The following is a 21,109-nucleotide window of genomic DNA, read 5'->3' on the forward strand; positions in this document are numbered from 1 at the left end:
GTAAAGATTTCCCATGCATCCCACCCATCCTGTTTCTCCTATTATTATCATCTTACATAAGTGTGGTACAGTTGATGGACTGATATTAGTACATTGTTATTGACTAAAGACCATGGTTTACATTGTATTGCACAGCTCTATGGGATTTGACACATGCATAATGTTGTGTATTCACTATGCCTTAACTACAGTATAATATAGAGAAGTTTCACTGCCCTAAATATCCTCTGTGTTTCACCTGTTCATCTCTCCCCTTCATCACCTGAATCCATGGTAACAACAGATTTTCTTTTAAATTTTCTCTTTAGTTTGCTTTTCCAAAAGGTTATACAGTTGGAATTATATGGAATATATCGCTTTCAGACTGTCTGCTTTCACTTAGCAATATGTATTTGATGTTCCTCTATGTCTTTTTGTGGCTTGATAGCTCATTTTTAAAATTGTTGAATGATATTCCATGGTATGGATGCAACACAGTTTGTTCATCTGTTCACCTGATGAAGGATACTTTAGTTGCCTCCAACTTCTGGAAGTTATGAACCAAGATGCTGCAAACAATCATATGAGGGTTTTTATGTGCTTCTAGGTTTTCAAATTGGATAAATGTGCAGGAGAGCAATTGCTGGATCACATGGTAAGATAATGTTCAGCTTTATAAGAAACTGCCAAATTGCCTTCCAAAACGGCTGTATTATGATGGCTTCTTTTGAACAATAGAAGTCTAGGGAATTACTGTTCTGTCTCAGATAGACACACTAATTTTCATTCTTTTGCATGTGGATATCTAGTTGTGATTGTGTCTCTTATGTCTCATGGCATATCAAAAGCAAGGAAAGTCTGTGATTTTTCAAAATTTGAATCCATTGGTCTTTTTATTGTTAGAAAGCTCTTGTATTCTAGAACCAATTGCTTGATAATTTAATTGAAGATCTACTTTTTGTAAAATATCATTTTCCTTTTTATTTTTCCCTCATAATTTTCTAACGTAATTGCCATGACTGAAATGATGCTTTCTTTTACCATCTATCTTAGTTTGCTAGGGCTGCTGTAGCAAAATATAGATTGGCTGGCTTACACAATAGGAACTTATTGTCTCACAGATTTATTGAGATATAATTTATATACCCTAAAATTCACCCTTTTAGAGTGTATAATCTTAGTCATTTTTCATATAGTCACAGAATTATGAAATGATCTTGACTATCTATTTTAGAACATTTTCATCACCACAAACAAAAACTTCATATGTCCTTGGCAGTCAGTCCCCATTCTCACGTTCTCCTGTCTCCTGGAAAGAAACCATGATCGTGCTTCCTCTGAAGTCTGTGGAGTTTTGTTGGTGGCTTGGCGGCAATCAATTACTAAATCTCTGCCTCTGTCGAATTGCCATCTCTCTCTGCATCTTTCTCCTCTTGTCTTCTACTTTTCCAAAATTTCTCTGCTTATCTGGGCTCCAATCAGGGCTCCACCCTGATTCAGTTTAACCTATGCCTAACTGAAATCATCTTGAAAGAACTTATTTATAAATAGTTTCAACCAGCGGGACCAGAGGTTAGGACTTGAGCATTTCTTTGCGGGGGTCTAGACTCCTTCCGTATAAATTACTGCTGCATGTGAATGCAAGAATCCAAGCCATTTATAGCTGGTCTGAGTTACAAGCTTAGATTCTGCTAAATAATTAAAACAATGTTCAGTCAACATTGATTTTGATTACAGGTGATGGATTTCATCATGTCTTTTTTTGACTTTTGAGGAAACTTCTTTTAAAATTTTCTATGTTTTTGCTGCAATGGTCAACTTACTATCTTTAGTTTTTTTATACAACAAGTGACTTTTTAGTTTGCTTTGCTGCAGTAAATTGCAATTATCATTCATTGTGAAATTTGGTACATATCTTATATATCTTATTGAAGTTCCTTTTCTCTTTACCTCTCCAATCATAGTACTAAATTCTGTATTGTTGCAGATTCTGCATTATATTATCCATAATATAAAATTAAATGTCCTTATAGTTATTTATATTTTTATCTGGAAAAATGATTTAATTATAATTGAAATAGGCATTTCTATTTACTTACCAATTATGATGTATATAATGCTTACTCTAACTTGTGCTTTCTGCATAAAACGTTCAAATAATCATCTTGCAATGTCACATTTGTGCATAAAAAAATTCCTTGGAATTGAATTGATATGTTAACACTAACTAGATTGGTGATGTGTTTGTGTTTAATAAGAGAAATCATGCTTGATATACACACTTCTATACAACAATAGTATCTTTGGGATGTAAAAATGTGAAATATGGAGCTACCCAAACAATAAAGACATGTTCAACAGAAAAATATTTTATAGGTTCAGTTTTTAAATTTAAATTGATTAAAATTTAATTTAATTTAAAGTTAACTTCTTTAGTCACACTAGCCATGTTTCAAAAATTCAAAACCCACATGAGGCTAGTGACTACTGTCTAGACTATGTTCTAGAGTAGAACATAGTAAATACTCAATAATTATTTGAGGAACGGTGTAATGATAAATCTACTTATGCCCTTATTGCTTTACTGGCCAAATAAGCCTGGGCTTCCTGCATTTGTCCTTTTTTTTCACATTTTCTTGTGTCATTGTCATTCTTCCTTTTGACTGGGTTACTCTCCTATTCCCTATTTTCACTTGTGAAAACATGATCTCTTTGAGGGAAATATTCCTTTTTTCCTCCACCTCACATTGAGCTCTTTTATACATCAACTTTTAGAGCATTTGTTAACTATTATTTACATGACATTTGCTTTGCACTATAGCTATTAATATATGTTTCTTAGTTTCTCATCTGGATTTTGAAGTCCTTATTGGAAAATATATTAATAATAAAAATAAGAACTACATCAGCAAAACATAACTAGCCATTTATTTAATGATTATAGTGTCTCAGGGACTGTGTTTATCATTTTACATATCCTGTATCATTTAATCCTTTCTGCAGATCTTAATAAAGGATTTTATTAAGAAAATTATAATTTTCTGCATTCTAGATCAGGACCTAAGTCTTGGAGGCTAAATAACAAGTTTAAGTTCACATACCTAGTAAATGGTGGAGGCAAATCTTCAAACTCTAATCTATCAGATTCTCTTAATATGTATCTTTATATTATTTTATAAATATTACCCTGAAAAAGGAAATAATATGATATAACATGTATTTATTGTTTACTATGTGCCAAATCTTATTCTGACGGCTTTTCATGTACAGAATAATTTAGTTCTTACAACAATCTCCTGTAACAGAAGCAATAATCACCTTCACTTTACAAACATTTGTTGAGTAATTACTACATGCCAGGCACAGTGCTAGGGATTTAAAGGTGAATAGAATATAATGTGTGTGTGTGTGTCTTCAAGGAGCTTAGTCTACTAGAATGGAAAAATAAGACTCTTTTGTCATTGGAATGAAAATTATTAATCTCAAGTACCACCACCACCAAACAGTAAGAATAACCAGGGCTACTTGTTTTCTAGGCACTATTCTAAGTGTTTTGCAAGCATTCATTCATTTAGCCTCACAACAACCTTGGAAGGCCATTATTATTATTATTATTATTATTATTATTATTATTATTGTCCCCATTTTTCATACCCAGAAACTAAGATAAGTAAATTGGCCAAGGCCACATAGCTAAGAAGTAGAAGAATTGGTTTATGATCACAGGCAATCCGACTCCAGAACCCAAGTGCCTAAATGAATATAACTTATGAGTAGTAGACTTTTAATTTTTCTGGAACATGAATATATGGTATTGTATATAACTCATTTAAAAACTGACTTTAGACAATTTAGGAACCTGGAATGAACAGGAATTACAGGCATTCAGAAATGAGATTAAAGCAGGTACAGTTTCTAGAATGGTCAGCAGAGGGTGAAGGAAGGCAGTATTTGTAATATGCTGCTACATTACAATGGAGCAAACTGCGTGGAACTGATTATCTTCAAAGTCCCCTGTTGCTGTCACATTCTGCGATGATCCTTGTCTGAATTTCATTAATTCTTACTGCAATAGAAAACAAAAACTTTCAAAGGAGTGGCCCTTTCACAAATGCATATACGCAGGATGGTTTTTAGCTGATTTAACTTGGCATTTATTTCAATACAATACCTATTGAATATTTGCTAAGGGTTTATCTAAAGAAGTAAGTGTAAGGTGATCCCTATCTTTGAAGAGTTTAGGGTCTCAGTGAAGAGGCAACATAAATAAAATTTAAATGGTAATATAAAACATCGTTTAAAAAGTGTTAGAGGAGGTTAGAGACAAGGATAAGGAGAGGTCAATGGGGCTGAAATTGAAGGGAAGACTTCATAGAAATGGTAAACTTTGTTCTGGTGCTGAAGAATGGATAGCATGTGCATAGGTAGAACATCTTAGAAAGGTTTGTCTTAAAGTTAAATTAAATTCCTGAAGAATTCATGAGTTGTTTTCATGAGTTGTTATTTTCAGTGAACAAGGCACTATCCTAAGCACTGCAGAGAAAACAAGCCTAGAATGCAGTGAATCAGTCACTGCCTTAAGGGACTCACTAATACCCAAGCAATAATAGTAAAAAGGAAACTATTCTAGACAAGTTAACAGGATGCTCTAAGGGAGGCTCCAAAAGCTGAGAGCAAAAGTATAGGTACCTCTCATTTTAAAGAGAGGCACCAGGCCATTCGTGCAGGACTTTTATAGGTCATGGTCCTAAACTAGTTCTGCCAACCTTAGCTCTTCACTCCCCTGCAACTGACATAATAAGTTGAGGTGGAAGAGAAGGAGATTTCTTTGGAGAGCAGTGATGATGGAGTGTTTTGCCTTTCACCCACCATACCGCCTCCCTCATTGAAGAAATAGAAGGGTAGTGTTCCTCTGTAGTAGAAATTGCTCAAATAGACAAAATGGAAAACCTATGCACTGCCGGGCAGGCTTAGAAAAGAGGAAGTTGCTCCAGTGCTGACATAGCAAGAATTTCAAGGTCTGGATAAAACAGCCCCCTGCATAGCAGGAGTATTGCTTCCTATTGGTATTCTAAGTTGTTTCTGGGTGTTGGTTTATCAGGGTCATGAAAGTCAATGAATCCATATCCTTCTCTGACCTGGAAAAGTGGCAGTGTGCCAATTCCACTGTACTTCAGTTGGGCTTCTGTGGGATATAAGTAGCGTGAGAAGCTACAGCCACTGACCTCTTTTTATTTTATTTTCATCAACGACATAGTTTATTTACTGCTTTAGGAATAGATAGAAGTAAAGGCAACCTGTATACAGGCAATGCTGCCTTTTCATTTGCTCTTGAACTTGGACAAGGCTAATAGCCCAGTAATACTTTAAAAATGGCAGAATAGGATACAAATACAACCCTCTCTTCTCAAGTCAAAGAGAGGGCTTTCAAGAGGGCCATTTGGAGAGCTTGATGCATGTTTCTATGAGTTTGAGAATATCACCAGTGAATGTTCTAAAGGTAAGATGCTATAGCTAGAACTGCTTCTGTCTGGTAGTAGGAAACAGGTGGCTGCTTTGGGAGTGGATGGCACTTTCTCCCTGGCAGGGTAAAGGCATGCTTTTGAGAACTCGATGTAGACTCTGTGGGCATGATTCTCAGCAAGAGAACTGCCTGAGGGAAAAAAAAGAACATGAACAAAGGAGCGCAGCTAGACAGAACAGAGGCAGAGGAGGGAACTATAGTGGATGTGCGAGGAACCCATAAAAGTCCTCTATAAGAGGCAGCAGGGCCCTGGAGGTGGATTATAGCCATAGTTATAAAAAACTCTGGGCCCCATTTCCCTGATACCTACTTTCCTGGCCCCCAGATATCAGAAACAGTGACCAGCAAATTGAGATGGCGCTAAGAAGAGAAAATGAGCCAATTTTGACCCCCTACTTCACATAAACCGGGGCTAGAAGACATTTTCCATGTGAATGGGTTTGGAGTCTGAAATTATATTCAATAAATTTTGTGGCTTCTAATTTTTTAAAATTTCTGTAATGGTGCTCTGTGGCTCTCACTTTGTTTCCCTGGATTTACATTCTACCATTTCATCTTTATTAATGCTTTATCACCTTATCTTTTAAAATTGATTTTATGTTCTCATTAGATTCTCTATTATGAAGCACCTGCAGGAATTTTTTTTCTTTGTGGAGCTCTGCTTTCAGAATAGAATCTTCATGTGTTCTCCCTTGTTATATTTTATTTATTTATTTATTTATTTATTTATTTATTTATTTATTTTTTTGCTGATATGTGTTTGCATAGTTCTTATAGCCTTTTCTTTTTTATCTGTTTTATGTGACATATGAGAAGCTTTATTCAGACCACCCATTTACTCTGCTGTGGCGTGGCTGAATTCCACTTGCTTTCTGTTACCTCAGAGTTGCAGGAGGAGGGAAGGAGTTAACTGTGGCTGTGTTAGCCTTGGTTGGAGGATTTGCACTCTACTCTCTCCTGGGATTTTATTAAATATTTTCTGTGCTAAACTCTGTTCGTTTGTTGGGGTTTATCTTAGTCACAGCGAGAAATAGCACCCGGCATTGGATTCTTCCCTCAAATCTTTGTGGAGTCCTGGGAACTTTATTTCATTCAGAAAGAGTAATCTAGAATTTTGTTTTGTTTTATTTTGTTTGTTGGGTTCTCCACATCTAGGTCACTAATTTTTCTTATGCGTCCCTTTTCACATTCACCCATTTCTCTCCAGCAGCAATTTCTATTTCCAATCTTTCTTTCCAATCCCAACTATTTTCTCCTCTGGGGAAAACAGAAAATGGAGAGTTTTGCCCCTTTATCAAGAATATGTGTGGAGGTTACTTCCCTTTGGGCACTCAGTATGCCTCTTCTCTACTCTCCCTCCCTAAGAGACTCTTGTCCTAATTATTTTCTCTTTTTTTCTTTCTTTTTGCTAACTCACTATATATTATTGAAGATAATTAACTCTGTATGTTCATGATTTTTCTGTTATACCCTTCTTTTTTCTCCCAGCTGGAAGATACAAAAAATAGTGAGTCCCAGTAGCTCCCTTTTCTGGTAAGATATGAAGATACTTGGAAAAAGTGCTTCTCCTTCCTTGGAAAATGATTTGTCTTCTCAAGGCCTGCCCGTATCTCCCCTGAATCTCTTTTTTTCCCCATGAGGGATATTAGATTTTTCTGAATCTCATACATTTATCTTTCCTGTATAATGCTTGTTTGGCTTATTATTTTAGGATATGTGCAATGCTCATCTGAAACCAGTTCTGAATGTTCATGGAAATTTTGGTGTCTTTCTATGATCACACCAATTTTGTGAAAATGAAAACATAACCCGTTCCCTTGTTTGAATGCTACTGATAAGCTTTTTTTTCTTTAAAAATTGTTATGCCCATTGTGCTTCTATAAATGAGTAGTGTGGTAGGGAGATTTTAGTTCTGTTGCACTCCAATATCTAAATCTTGAACCTTTTCTTCCCTTTTGTCAGTTGTACAATTTAAAGGCCATAATATTTAAGTGATTTTCTTGAAACCCAGCTTATTAAAGAAAGTGGCAGAGCAAAGCCATGATTTGACTCGAGATCTGTCTTTTATCCTATAATCAATATCCTATTCTGTATGTGCTCAATGGAAAATAGTCAAGATTTTTTAAATAGATGACTGATGAAATGAAACATTCATTTTAGTTTTGGGATTTTGCGTGTAGTTAGGGATATGTGAGATATATTTGCAGAAGGGGATCTATGAAAGCAACATAAACACTTAGGAAGGGTTTATAAAGTCAAACATAAAGCAATGAGGGCCTGAGGTAAAGAGAGAACTCTTTTATATCATGAAGTTTTGAGTTTGGTAATCAGGGTCTTTTTCCACATCAATCTGCCTATCAAATTCACACATTTATGAGAATTATGTATTAAAATTGGGAAGTTTGAATTAGGAGGAAAGCCAAAGATGAACTTCTCATCCTATCCTTTGCTATTACTGACTGTGACACCTATACAAATCCTTTCAAGTTGCTTGCTTCAATTTCATTATGCTTCAACTGAGGAAGTTGAATTAGTTGAACTTTAAGTTCCCTTCAAACTCATAGTGGAAACTAAAGTATTGTGAGTGCATGAATGATGTTCTAGAGCATAAAGGAAGACTTCCCTTCCTCATGCAAATGCAGAAACCTATGGAATCTGTTAAATGAAAAGGAAGATATTTGGGTATTATTTACAGGTATTCAATTAAAAGCATTTGTTAAATACCTGTTGTGTTCAAATTTCATTTCTTCTTTGTAACTGGACATTCAGAGGCTCCCTAATCTGATTCCAGATTACCCTTTCAGTCTTATCCTCCACTGCTCTAGCATAGGGGTTGCTTATTATCCAACTAGGAGCTAAGTTTCCATTATATTGACTAAAGTAAATTATCAACCTTCATGGACCTCCTAGTCTAATGGGAAGACATACATCCACAGAGTTTAGCAAGATATAAGATAAGCAAAATAAATATTAATGATAAATATACAAATAAGATGCTATATTCATACAAAAAAGGAGCATTTAACTGTGAGCAGGAGTTTGGGGCTTCAGGAATAAGTATATTTGTTTCAGATCATAAGGGAGGAACAGTATTTGAAAAGGTCAAGATGGGATGTAAAGAAGAATGTAGAAGAAACAGTGTGAGCCAAAGCAAAGATATGAACATACATACTTAAGGAATTTTGAAGTTTCCAATGTGGCTAGACTATAGGATGTTGAGGGCAGAAGAGAGAAGGCCTGAAATGCAATCTGAGGCCAGGTAGCAGAGAACTTTGCAAGATATAGAGAGTTTGTGCTTTATTCTCTAAGCTTTCAAAGCAGAAGAATAATATGCTTTGCTCTGTTTTATAGGAAACCAATGAAGGCAAGGTGAGCCAATAGAGATAAAGAGACCAAATAGGCCTCAAGGAGAAGGAAAAAAGGAAGAAGAGTCCACAGTGTGGTGTAAGTAACAGAAAATGGGAACAGGCTAATGAAAAATAAGACCATGGAACCCAAAAGATTTTGCCAAAAAGTTAGGCTAAGGGAACGCACATGGAAAAGGAAGGGGACAGAATTCATCGCAGAGAGAAGGAAGAGAGGGACAAGGGTTAGGGTGAGTGGGCGAACTTGAAAGTGTCATAGGTCAGATCATGCCTGTGTAGGCTTGTTGAGGATTTGAGATGTTTTAAAATAAGCAATGGAACCCCATTTCAAGAATTATGGCAGGACAGTGAGATGATCAGCCTCTTCCCTTCATCAAATCCTTCACTATTTTGGCTAAACTCCACAATATATTATTTCCTCCTGTTCCTTGTCAATTTTGTCAACTCCTGTGCTTTGTTATCCTTTTCTCAAATTCTCCACAAAGTTCTTCACCTAGAACAATCCAGTCACATACCTTCTCTGGTTTTATATATCGACTGGGTAAAATAAAATATTTCCCAGCTTGATTCTACTAATTCTACTATAAATTCACTATCTTCAGCACCATCCTGGCCCTCAACAAAGACCAAGATTCTTTGACTGGTTCCTTAGTTTACCCTTTTGTCCTGTGCTCCATGATAGGTACAGAAAATCATCTATTCTCCTCAGTTGATATTTCCCACAACCTGCTCCCTCAAACAGAGCAGATAAGTTCATTTCCTACTTCAAAAAGTAGAAGTTTAGACAGAAATCTTCGTAACTTCCTGCCACCATATCTACAAACTTACTGTACCTGTACAAATATCAGAGAATATAATAACAGTTTAAATAATAAGTTTTTTTATATATATAAAAAGTGTGGGAACAGAGACTAGAGGGGAATGGTGATAATTTAGAATAATAATTGGGGGGCTGGAACAGAAACACCAAAAAAAAAATCAGTGCCACTAAATGACCTAGCATCACTAGATATAATAGGAGCTTGATAATTGCTGCTGCTATTAGTTATTTTTATTTTGGGAATTTCCCAAAAATCACAAAGTGTATCAGTAAAAAGTTGGGACTAGAACTCAGATTTCCTGATTAAATATGCTTTGATAACCCTAATCATGAGAATATTTTTGGCCAATGAAATCACGGAATATTTAACTTTTCATAAATCATTTGCCATGTAGCTCCTTGGACATTGAATCATTGTTCTTGGAAGGCAGAATTCACCTAGAGAAAAGATATCTTTGCTTAATTTTTAATCTTGAAGCCAACTTTCTTGAGTCTTTTGCATGACTGTTGTCTTGATATCCAGGCTTTTTGAAAGAGAAAAGACATTTCTGGCTTCTTAATTCCAAAAGCTTCCCTTTACAAACCAAAAGAAGAGTTTAGTCATTCAAAATTGAGCCATAATGTAGAAAGAATATAGGCTATGATTCAAGAGGAGTCCTACCATATAAAAAGTATAAAATGCTGGGGAAGGATTAAGGGGTATGTACATGAGAAATATAGGTAAGAGATAAGACCATCTCTTTTACTTCCAAAGGCAATATCTACTAGAAGCCAAGAAATTGTAAGTCTCTGAGAGATGCCCCAAATCTAAATGGGAACTGCAGATGGTAGATCACAGTAGCATAAAAATGGTGGATACCATGTTAGGCAGAACTGTAATTTTGGAGCATGACCTGTGCATGGTGTAAAAATGATCTAGAGTCATGTGTGACTCTGTAGAGTTATGGAAAAAAACTGAGAAAAACATTAATGTGCTTACCAGGAGGTCACCATAGGAGGTCTCAACAGAATTCTCTGCTCAAGGGAAAATCATAGTGGTTACTGTGAATGGGCAACTCAGATTTGAGGATGAGATAGAGGATATTGCTATATTGCCAAGAATCAGCAGCATCAAAGAGAGTCAGTGTAGGCCTCCTGGTCAGCAAGAGGAGATGGCTGAGCTTCTTGGGAGCAATCATATACATTACCCATGTCAAAACATCAAACTCATCAATACCAGTTTTAGCAGTATTCAGTTAGTATATAGGCCAATACCTAGAGCTCAGGTGAGGCAAATTATACATCAAAGAGATATCATGTGGGTGCCAGGAGAGAAGAATAACATGTAGACCAGCCATCATCCTCATCATGTTATTGCCAAATTATTATGTAAACTTTTTTTGTGCTGAGATCTGAAAAGATATGAGAGGAAGTGTAAAGATGAAAGGCGAGAAATCTTAAAAGCTTTATCTCCGAAGACTGAGTTTATCCTAAATTGTTTGTTGTAGTTTCTTAGGGTGCTCAAGCAAATACCATGAAATGGGTCAAGTTAAACAATGGGAATTTATTTGATCATGGTCTTAAGGAAAGAAAGTCCAAATCAAGGCATCATCAAGGTGATGCTTTCTCCCCAAAAGCTGGCTGTCATTCGGGGCTGGCTACTGGTGATCCTTGGCTCCTCTATCATTTGGCAAGGCACATAGAGGAGTCGCCCAGTCTGTCCCTTCTCTTCCTGGTTCTGTTGATGTTCATTCTTTAGCTTCCTGTAGCTTTCCCTCTATCAGTTTGACTTGCACTCCACTTAAAAAGGACTTCAGTAACAGTATTAAGACTCATCCTGATTGAGGTAAGAAATACCTTCTTAAATGAAGTAATTTCATCAAAAGATCCTACTTACAATGGGTTCACAGCCATAGGAATGGATTAGATTTAAGAACATGTTTTTCTGGGGGACATACACCTTCAAACTACTACATTGTTTTAGCTTTAATTGGGAGAAACTAAGGTTTTCTTTTTTTTTTTTCTTTTTTCCTCAATTTGATATTTTGAAAAATTTACAACCTATAGAAAGTTAAAACGTTTTATGAATACCCATATGTATCCTGGCCAAAGTTAACCAACTTTTAACATTTTGACTTATTTGTTCCATCTATTTACCGATTATTCTCTTTCACTCTCTCCCACCCCCTCTATCTCTATCAATATTATTATTTTTTGTCTAACAATTTGAAACCAAGTTGCAGACATTGTGGCATTTCTCTCTCAGTATTAGGTTGAGCCAAATGAAATTGCTGATATTTTGCTACTTTTGTATGTTCAACCTAATATTTTAGTATACATCTTCTGAGAATAATGAAATTCTCCTACACAACCACAATTCTACCAATACACCTAAGAAAATTCACATCAATTCAAGAATAGCTAATATATATTTTACATTTATTCTTTTCCATTTGTCTGAAAATGTATTTTATAGATGGCTTACCTTCTCCATCTGGTCCAGGATCCAAATGAGGAAAATATATTACATTTGGTATTTGTCTCTTTAGTCCTCTCGTCTGTTTTTATGACATTGACTTTTTTTTTAAACTTTTCTTTATTGTGAAATATAACATATATATAAACAATAACTTTCCAAGTATATTTTAACAAGTAGTTATAGAACAGATTTTAAGGTTTGGTATGGGTTACGATTCCATGATTTTTTTTTTTTTTCTAGCTGCTCCAAGACACTGGGGTCCCAAAGAAATATCAATATAATGATTCAGTAATCATGTTTATTTGTTAAATCCTATCCTCTCTGTTATACTCCTCCTCTTTTTTTTGTGAAAAATAACATATATATACTAAAAAGCAATAAATTTCAAAGTGTATCACAACAATTTGTTGTAGAATAGATTTAAGAGTTTGGTATGGGTTACAGTTCCACAATTTTAGGTTTTTACTCCTAGCTGCTCCAAGGTACTGGAAACTAAAATAAATATCAATATAATGATTGAGCACTTATACTCATTTGTTAAACCCGATCTTCTCTGTGTAACTCCACCATCACCTTTGATCTTTCTCCCACTCTTTAGGGGTATTTGAGCTATGCCCATTCTAACTGTTTCATGTTGGAAGGAGCTGTTGTTAATATGGGTTAGGGGGATGGAACTAGTTGATTTTCTGAAAGGCTGGCCCTCTGACTTCTTTTAAAAATAAAGGGTAAGATAATGGGTAATTGGAGCTGAAGAGATACAGACTGTGCAACAGGACTAGATACAAAAACTCAAAAATGGACAGCACAATAATACCTAATTGTAAAGTAATCATGTTAAAACACTGAATGAAGCTGCATCTGAGCTATAGGTTTTGTTTGTTTGTTTGTTTGTTATTGTTTTTTTTTGTTTTTTGTTTTTTATTATTATTATTACTTTTATTTCTTTTCTCTATATTAACATTCTTTATCTTTGTCTGGTGTGTCGCTAGTTCTTCTAAACCGATGCAAATGTACTAAGAAACGATGATCATGCATCTATGTGATGATGTTAAGAATTACTGATTGCATATGTAGAATGGTATGATTTCTAAATGTTGGATTAATTTCTTTTTTTTTCTGTTAATTAACAAAAAATAAATAATAAATAAATAAATAAATAAATAAATAAAAATCCAGGGCAGTTGTCTAATAGAATTCCATGTTTTGGATTTGCTTGATTTGTTTCCTCATGATTAGATTTAGATTAAACATTTTTTGGCAGGAAAACCACATAAGTGATATTATGTAGTACTTATTGCATTGCATCAGGATTCATATGACAGGTTTTTCAACTGTTGGTGACTCTATTTGACCAATCAGTTCATTAGGTGTTGATCATGTGAAATCTCCATCATAAAGGTACAGTTTTCCTTTTAGATAATAATTAATATGCAGAATAATATTTTGGGACCGTATGAATATCATGTTCACCAACCACCTATCATCCATTCATCCATTGGTTTTAGCATCTATTTATAATACTTAGTTATTAAATTGAGGTTGAAAAAAGATTTTCTAATCCTATCAATTCTAAATTTATTAGCTCATGCTTTCATGGTAAAAAATAGCTCATATTCTCTCTGTTTTTAATATGACTATGGATTCATACATTGTAGGTTGTTCAATGTATTATAATCTATTCCCACCATTGTTCTTTTTGATGCTTAAACTCTCATATGTTTGATCAGTGGGTAATACCTTCTGACATGACTTCATTAATGTTTGAGCACTCAACTGATGTCTGACACAGCAAGTTATTCCAGGTTCACCTCATCTTTTCCTTGCTCCAGACCTGGAGACATTTCTCCATGGATCCCTGTGTTTGTTTTTAGTGGAGAGTGGTATTTAGCAATCAAAATTTGTGTACCAATTGTGTTCACTGTTATGGAGTGAACTGTTTATAGGTCCTTGGTTACTTTTAACTAGAGCCCTCATTGGTTTGAGTCTCATTCTGCAAATTTTAACTCTCATCCAGCTCCATAAGTGTGTATAATGGTTTGAAGCTATTATGTACCCCAGAAAAGATCATGCTCTTAAAGCTAATCCATTCCTGTGACAGTGGACCAATTGTAAGTCGGATCTTTTGGTGAGTAGGTTCTTAACTTGAGATGGCATCCACCTCATTCAAGGTGGGTCTTAATTATCCTACTGGAGTCCTTTATAAGAGAATAAAAGACAAGAGAAGTTGACAGACAAAAGCCCCCGAAAAGCTGAGAGAGAAAAAACAGAAGCTGAAAGCAATGAAATCCAGGAAAGGCAAACCAGCAGACACCATGTGGCAGAGTTGCTGAGGATTGCTAGTAGTCAGTTTTGGGGGAGAAAGCATTATCTGTTGATGCTTTCATTTGGACAGCTTCTCAGCCTCAAACCATAAATTTGTAAGTTAACAAGTCCCATTGTAAAAGCAAATGCATTTCTGGTATAATGCATTTCTGTAGCTTTAGCAAACTAAAACACTATATAACTAATTTGTTAGGCCTATTCAAATGACTCATACAGGAGTCTGAGTGGTATTTTAAAGTATAAATTAGATCATATCATTTTCCCTGCTTAAAATCATCACATACTAAACTTTGGCCAATTGGCCTTCCTTCAGTTCCTCTAATGCAACAGTCTGTGAAGTTAGTGGTATCCATTTTAATAAACCTTTAAAACTTTTGAAATTTTGTCTATGTTTTATAACGTGCATAAAATGCTAGTACAATAGTATGCCAATTTAAAAATAACTAAATATATATAGTTAGAGATATGAGAGCAAAAAGCTTTATACTGATGAGGTGCCTGATCAATATGGAATTTGGAAACCACTGCTCTAATGTTGAATTTCATGCTGGAAGCCTTTGAACATGCTATTTCCAATGCCTGGAACAATCCTCACCTCATTTTTGTCTGAATCAATCCTACCTACCCTTCCTTTCTTTGTTTAAACATCACTTCCTCAGAGGAGTTTTCCTTGGTGTTCTCAATCTAAATTATGTTCTACGTTACTCTCTCCCAAGTCACCATGTTTCTTTTCTTCCCATAGGACTGATAACAGCTTAATAATTATATATTTATTTGGTTAATTCTGCCTCCTCTGTAAAACAGTAAATACCATGAAAGCATGGACCACATTGTTTTATTTCTCTTAACCAATAACCTCTAACAGTGACCAGCACATAGTGTTTCTTAATAAGTATTTGTTGCATAAATGTTGAATCATTGGTGATTAAGTAGAAATAGAGAAGAAAAGGAAAAGGAAGGAAAATGTAGCTTTGTCCATTGTCAAAAATATCTCAGAAAATTTAGTTAATTAATTTGTATGTAATTTATTTTGCATGCAAATAGCTCACTCACATATGAGGCTGTTAGTTGGTAGACTGAATCAAGGAATAAAGTTATAAACAGGAATTCTTTTTTAAAAAGTATTTTTATTGATAAAACAGCATACAAATGTACAAACATTCTTAACATACAAACATTCCATACATGGTATACAATCAATGGCTCATGATAGCATCATATAGTTGTATGTTCATCACCATGACCATTTTCATTTTTTTTCAATATTTGTATCATCCAGAAAAAGAAATAAAAAAGAAAAACTCATACATACCATACCCCTCATCCCTCCCTCTCATTGACCACTAGTATTTCCATCTACCCAATGTATTTTGACCTTTTTCCCCCTATTATTTATTTTTTATACATACATTTTGCTCATCTATCCATACCCTTGCTAAAAGGAGCATCAGACACAAGGTTTTCACAATCACACAGTCACATTGTAAAAGCTATATCATTTTACAGTAATCTTCAGGAAACTGTGGAACAAAGCTCTACAGTTTCAGGTACTTCCCTCCAGCCACTCTAATATACCATAACTAAAAAGGGGGATATCTATACAATGCATAAGAATAACCTCCAGGACAACCTCTCCACTCTGAAATCTCTCAGCCACTGACACTTTATTTTGTCTCATTTCTCTTTCTCTATAAACAGGAATTCTAATGGGGCATTCACTGAAGATAGCTTAGGATCATTTTTGGGTAAGCTGATTAGTTGGAAGCTAGCAAAGGTCAGATTGAACATTATGTCCTTGAGCAGGCCAAGTGGGGCATCAAATAAAACAATTCCAGTTGCTTATATATTTTCCAGAAAGCCTTAAGAGTTTGGCTGTGGCTCATACATGACAGATTATCTCAATGTAATGTCTGACAGTGTCCTTCTATCAGCACTCTGTCCTTACTTGGAATAGATCTGTGCTACTTCCCTCGGTGAAATTTCTAGATAATAAGATCAGAGACTTAACTGTCAAGTTTCTTGGTCATTTAAAATACTATCCATTGTTTCTCTTGGATTTCTGTGAGATTAACTTCTAATGAGCATACACCTCATTGTGGGTGCGAAAAATCACGCTTTCAACTTTTTTTTAAAGTGATGCAGTTCTAGAGGTTAGATGACAGTTGATAAATTAAGTTTGGTATAATTAAATAAAATTTTCTCCTGTAGACTTGGCATAATATTTTCCGTTGCTTTTAGTCTTAGTGGTCTTATGGGTATGGCTGTTATATCTGTAGGAGAGGTTTACTCTGAAATCAGTAAAATGTTGGGAGTTCTTCGTGACGGTTTTATCTAAGACACCTAGAATTTACCTTTAGATCCTTGGATGTCTAAATGTCATGTCTTTCTGTGTAATTCAAACATACATAAGTGAAATTACAAGTTTCCTGAAGTCAGACATCAATGAGGAAGTAAGGGTGGGTAAAAGACAAGGATTCTTCAGGCTCTCACTATAGGATCCGCTATTTTCATTCTATTGAAATGTTATTATAATGAATGCATTAGTTAGGGTTCTCTAGAGAAACAGAATTAACAGGGAACACTTGCAAATATAAAATTTATAAAAGTGTCTCACGTGACTGTAGGAACGCAGAGTCCAAAATCCACAGGGCAGGCTGAGAAGCTGACGACTCTGATGGATGGCCTGGATGAACTCCACAGGAGAGGCTCACCAGCCAAAGCAGGAATGGAACCTGCCTCCTCTGAGTCCTCCTTAAAAGGCTTCCATGATTAGATTTAGCATCACTAATTGCAGAAGACACTCCCCTTTGGCTGATTACAAATGGAATCAGCTGTGGATGCAGCTGACCTGATCATGACCTAATCTTATGAAATGTCCTCATTGCAACAGACAGGCCAGCGCTTGCCCAATCAGATAAACAGGTACCACAACTTGGTCAAGTTGGCACATGTCCCTAACCATGACAATGAATATCAGTGTCAGCCTGGTTATCGGAGAGAAGGGAAAGAAGCGTTATATATAAAGCCTCAAACATCCATGACAGTGTAGGATGGGATAGAAATCAGCCTGTTTGCCCACCCCTTCACATGATGATTTTGATCATATAAGTACCTCAGGAATTTTTAAAAATTTACCAGTTGGCTAATACCAGTCTCTTCCCACCATCTGTTCTGGTTTTCTAGCTGCCGGAATACAATATACCAGAAACAGAATGGCTTTTAAAAGGAGAATTTAATAAGTTGCTAGTTTACAGTTCTAAGGCCAAGAAAATGTCCCAATTAAACAAGTTTATAGAAATGTCCAATTTAAGGCATCCAGGGAAAGATACCTTGGTTCAAGAAGGCCAATGAAGTTCAGAGTTTCTCTCTCATCTGGAAAGGCACATGGTGAACATAGTCAGGGTTCTTCTCTCATCTGTAAGGGCACATGGCGAACACGGCGTCATCTGCTAGCTTCTTCTCCTGGCTTCCTGTTTCATGAAGCTCCCCAGGAGGCATTTTCCTTCTCCATCTCCAAAGGTCACTGGCTGGTGGACTCTGCTTCTTGTGGCTATGTTGTTCTACTCTGCTCTCTCTAAATTGCTTTCTTTCTCCAAAATATTTCCTCTTTTATAGGACTCCAAAAACTAATCAAGACCCACCCAGACACCTCCAGCTAATCCAGTTTACTACAACCAGTCTTGATTAAATCACATCTCCAGGGAGATGATCTAATCACAGTTTCAAAATTCAGTACTGAATAGGGATTAGAAGAAACGTCTGCCTTTACAAAATGGGATTAGGATTAAAACAAGGCTTTTCTAGGGTACACACATCATTTCAAACCAGCACACCATCCTTTCTATTTATTACCTTCCTTTACCTCTAATCATAGTCCCTTAAAATCCCTTAAAAGTCCCTTAAAATCTCACTGAGGTGAGTTTCAAGTTCTTTCCTTGTATATAAAAATTTTGAATACAATGGTTTTAAAAAAAATTGTAGGGCAAGTTTCGATTCATTTGACATTCTTTGTTATTAAAATTATTAAAATCAGTGGGACATTTATTTTTCCCTTTTGCTAAACTTCACTATTTAACTTATAGGTAGACATTCAATATAAAGTATTTCAGCCAAAAATACTTCTTTTTCAACCTTTTAACAGCAATTGTAGTAACATACAATTAATGACAATCATGCTTTATGTAATATGAATTATATTTTCATTTTGTCTTTAGTATAATTTCTATGACAAATTCACTTTTCCTCTTAAACCCATTTACTACTTGCACATGAGGAACATGTATCCCCTGTTATGGTTATTCTTCACCCTACAGGCAGTGTTTTCAGAGCTAGAACACTCTAAGAAGGATAATTATCCTATATCCTATATCTGACTAAAATTTCCAATTTTATTCCTATGACTATTTTTTGAAAGGCTCATTCAGAACCTTCATACAAGGAAATAGAGATCAGGCCCATTTTGTCCTTCTCATTGTCATTGTTAATCTCTTGTCATCAGCATCATCAAATAAAATGTGTAAGTGTCTTTGTATCCAGCAGAATCATATGGGACTTAAAAACTATTTGACTTCTTGTGATAATTCTCATTGATGGCTCCAAGAATAGCCAAATCACTGCAAATCTGTCTTTATGAATTATCATTAATTGGATACAGCCCCAATACACTAATTCTAAAGGCATTCTAGATGCCTTCAGAATCAGAACCATACCCAAGGATTGGATTCAGACCTAGCTCTCTGGGATCATATAGTCTAAAATGTGTGCATAGTTCTAACAGATACATAGCTCATAAGATGCATATTATTGGTAGTGTTACTTTTGTTGTTGTTTTTTCCTTCCCTAAGTATGAACCAACATCACAAAAGAAATCTACCTCAAACTCTAGATTTCTGAATTCTCCTGAAAAAAAATCAAAATCAAAATCCTGACAACCTGAGGTCTTCATTCCCATAAGACAACCGGCAGCTGAGCCGTGATGGAAGTGTTCTCAGTTCCCCACAAGGCCCCACCCCACACTCAGGTACGACTTATATGCTTATACTGTTTGCGCCATTTATTTTGCCTTCCTGGTTCCTATAGGCATTATTTGTGTGACCTTTGAACAAAATTATGCATTCAGTGTGGGTTGTGCAAGAAATACTTGACCTGGAAGCCCAGGGCCTGGGTAGTTGTGACCTTAATGCCCCCGAGTCTCAGTTTTCTCATTTGTTCCGTGTGGCTGAAAAAAACTCTTGATGATCTCTTATTGTTATGACATTCCATTGAGATAATGCATGTAGAAACACTTTGAAGTGCTACAAATATTAAAATGCCGATCATATCCATGTACAAAACTAGACATAGTTAGTCAACTAAAAATTTGAGTGCACTCCGTGGAAAATAATATTGACACTGTGGAAGAAATAAGTAGGGGGAAAGAGAGAGGGAGAGAGAGAGAGAGAAAAAAAAACTGTTCCTACTCTGAAGCAGAAATACTGTCTCACAGGTTGCTGGACTCATGGGAGGCGTGTGGGAGTGAGTTGGAAAACAGCACTGAAGTCTTTGAAGCTGTGGGCAAGTAATTGCACTTCCACAAACCCCATCTTCTCATCTCATCTCTAAAACATGGAAAAGAAGACCCGCCCTCCAAATTCACAGGTTGGTGACCAGGATCAAATGAAATAAATAAAGTATATGAAAGTAATGAATAAACTGTAAAGCATTATTCTAATATAGGCAATAATTATTACTTAGTGATAAAATATAAACACATAAAATAGACTAGGAATATCTACAAAACCTAATATCTACACACCTTAAAAGTTTGAAGAGGTGACAGTAGTTTTGAATTAAATCAGAGGCAGCCTTTTGGAAGAGGAAAATCTTGAATGGGCCTCATTTCTGGTCTTAGTTGGAGAGTGGGCCTATTTTGCTATTTGCGCTTTATTTCTGATGCACCTCTCTGTTTTGAGGAATCAGATATTTCATGCATTCTTCATATTACTTACTTCAAAATATTACATTACATAAAATTAAATGTGGAAAGGGTGCAAAAAATAGCATGATGATTTTGTGACTAAATATTTCAGAACATCTATTAGTCCTGAAAAGGATCTTTAAGATGATATTTTACAAACCAAAAAACCGAAGAGCAGAGGAACTAAACGGTTTGTCTGATTTCTCAGGGCTGTGAAGCTGCAGGGTCAGAACTCAGGTTGTTCCTGCTACACCACATGGATGCGGGGCAACTTCTAGCTGGACAACTGCCGAATTCAATTGCAGGATGTTTAGCTACCTTGATTTGGGAACTGTGCGTGGCGTAGTCGGGGGAAAGAAGTGGTCAGAAGATCGCTGCGAATTAGGAAGTGGGTTTTGGGGAAACCTCAAGCTCCAGCAAATGAAAAATGATTTGCACGCTTGCCCTGCAGTGGCGCGCGCTGGACAATCCCTCCCTGCCCCAAGCTCTCCGCTATTCTTTTAAAGCTCGGTTGTTAACTTTACTTTGCCAGACAGGTCGTAGATGTTTGCCTGACCTTGTAGTTCTGGGACACAGGTGGGCTTCTTCTCATCTCTTATCAGCACACGAGAGGAGAACCTCTCCTTCAGGAAAATGAAAATTCTCCAAAGGCAAATCCTCAATCAGAGCGAGAAAGAATGCGGGC

General features: G+C 35.8%; 1 long non-coding RNA gene across 1 annotated transcript in view; it reads left to right on the forward strand.

The window, feature by feature from the left end:
• LOC143650147 (uncharacterized) overlaps positions 1 to 20,099 on the forward strand; it is a 143,602-nt gene extending 123,503 nt beyond the window's left edge. Inside the window, exons 3-5 of the long non-coding RNA XR_013159398.1 lie at positions 8,855 to 8,947; positions 19,313 to 19,488; positions 19,954 to 20,099. This is a non-coding gene — a long non-coding RNA (uncharacterized LOC143650147). The remainder of the gene's footprint in view (positions 1 to 8,854; positions 8,948 to 19,312; positions 19,489 to 19,953) is intronic.
• The last annotated feature ends 1,010 nt before the right edge of the window (positions 20,100 to 21,109 follow it).

This window comes from Tamandua tetradactyla, chromosome 11 (genome assembly GCF_023851605.1).
Source record: "Tamandua tetradactyla isolate mTamTet1 chromosome 11, mTamTet1.pri, whole genome shotgun sequence".
Lineage (NCBI taxonomy): Eukaryota > Metazoa > Chordata > Mammalia > Pilosa > Myrmecophagidae > Tamandua > Tamandua tetradactyla.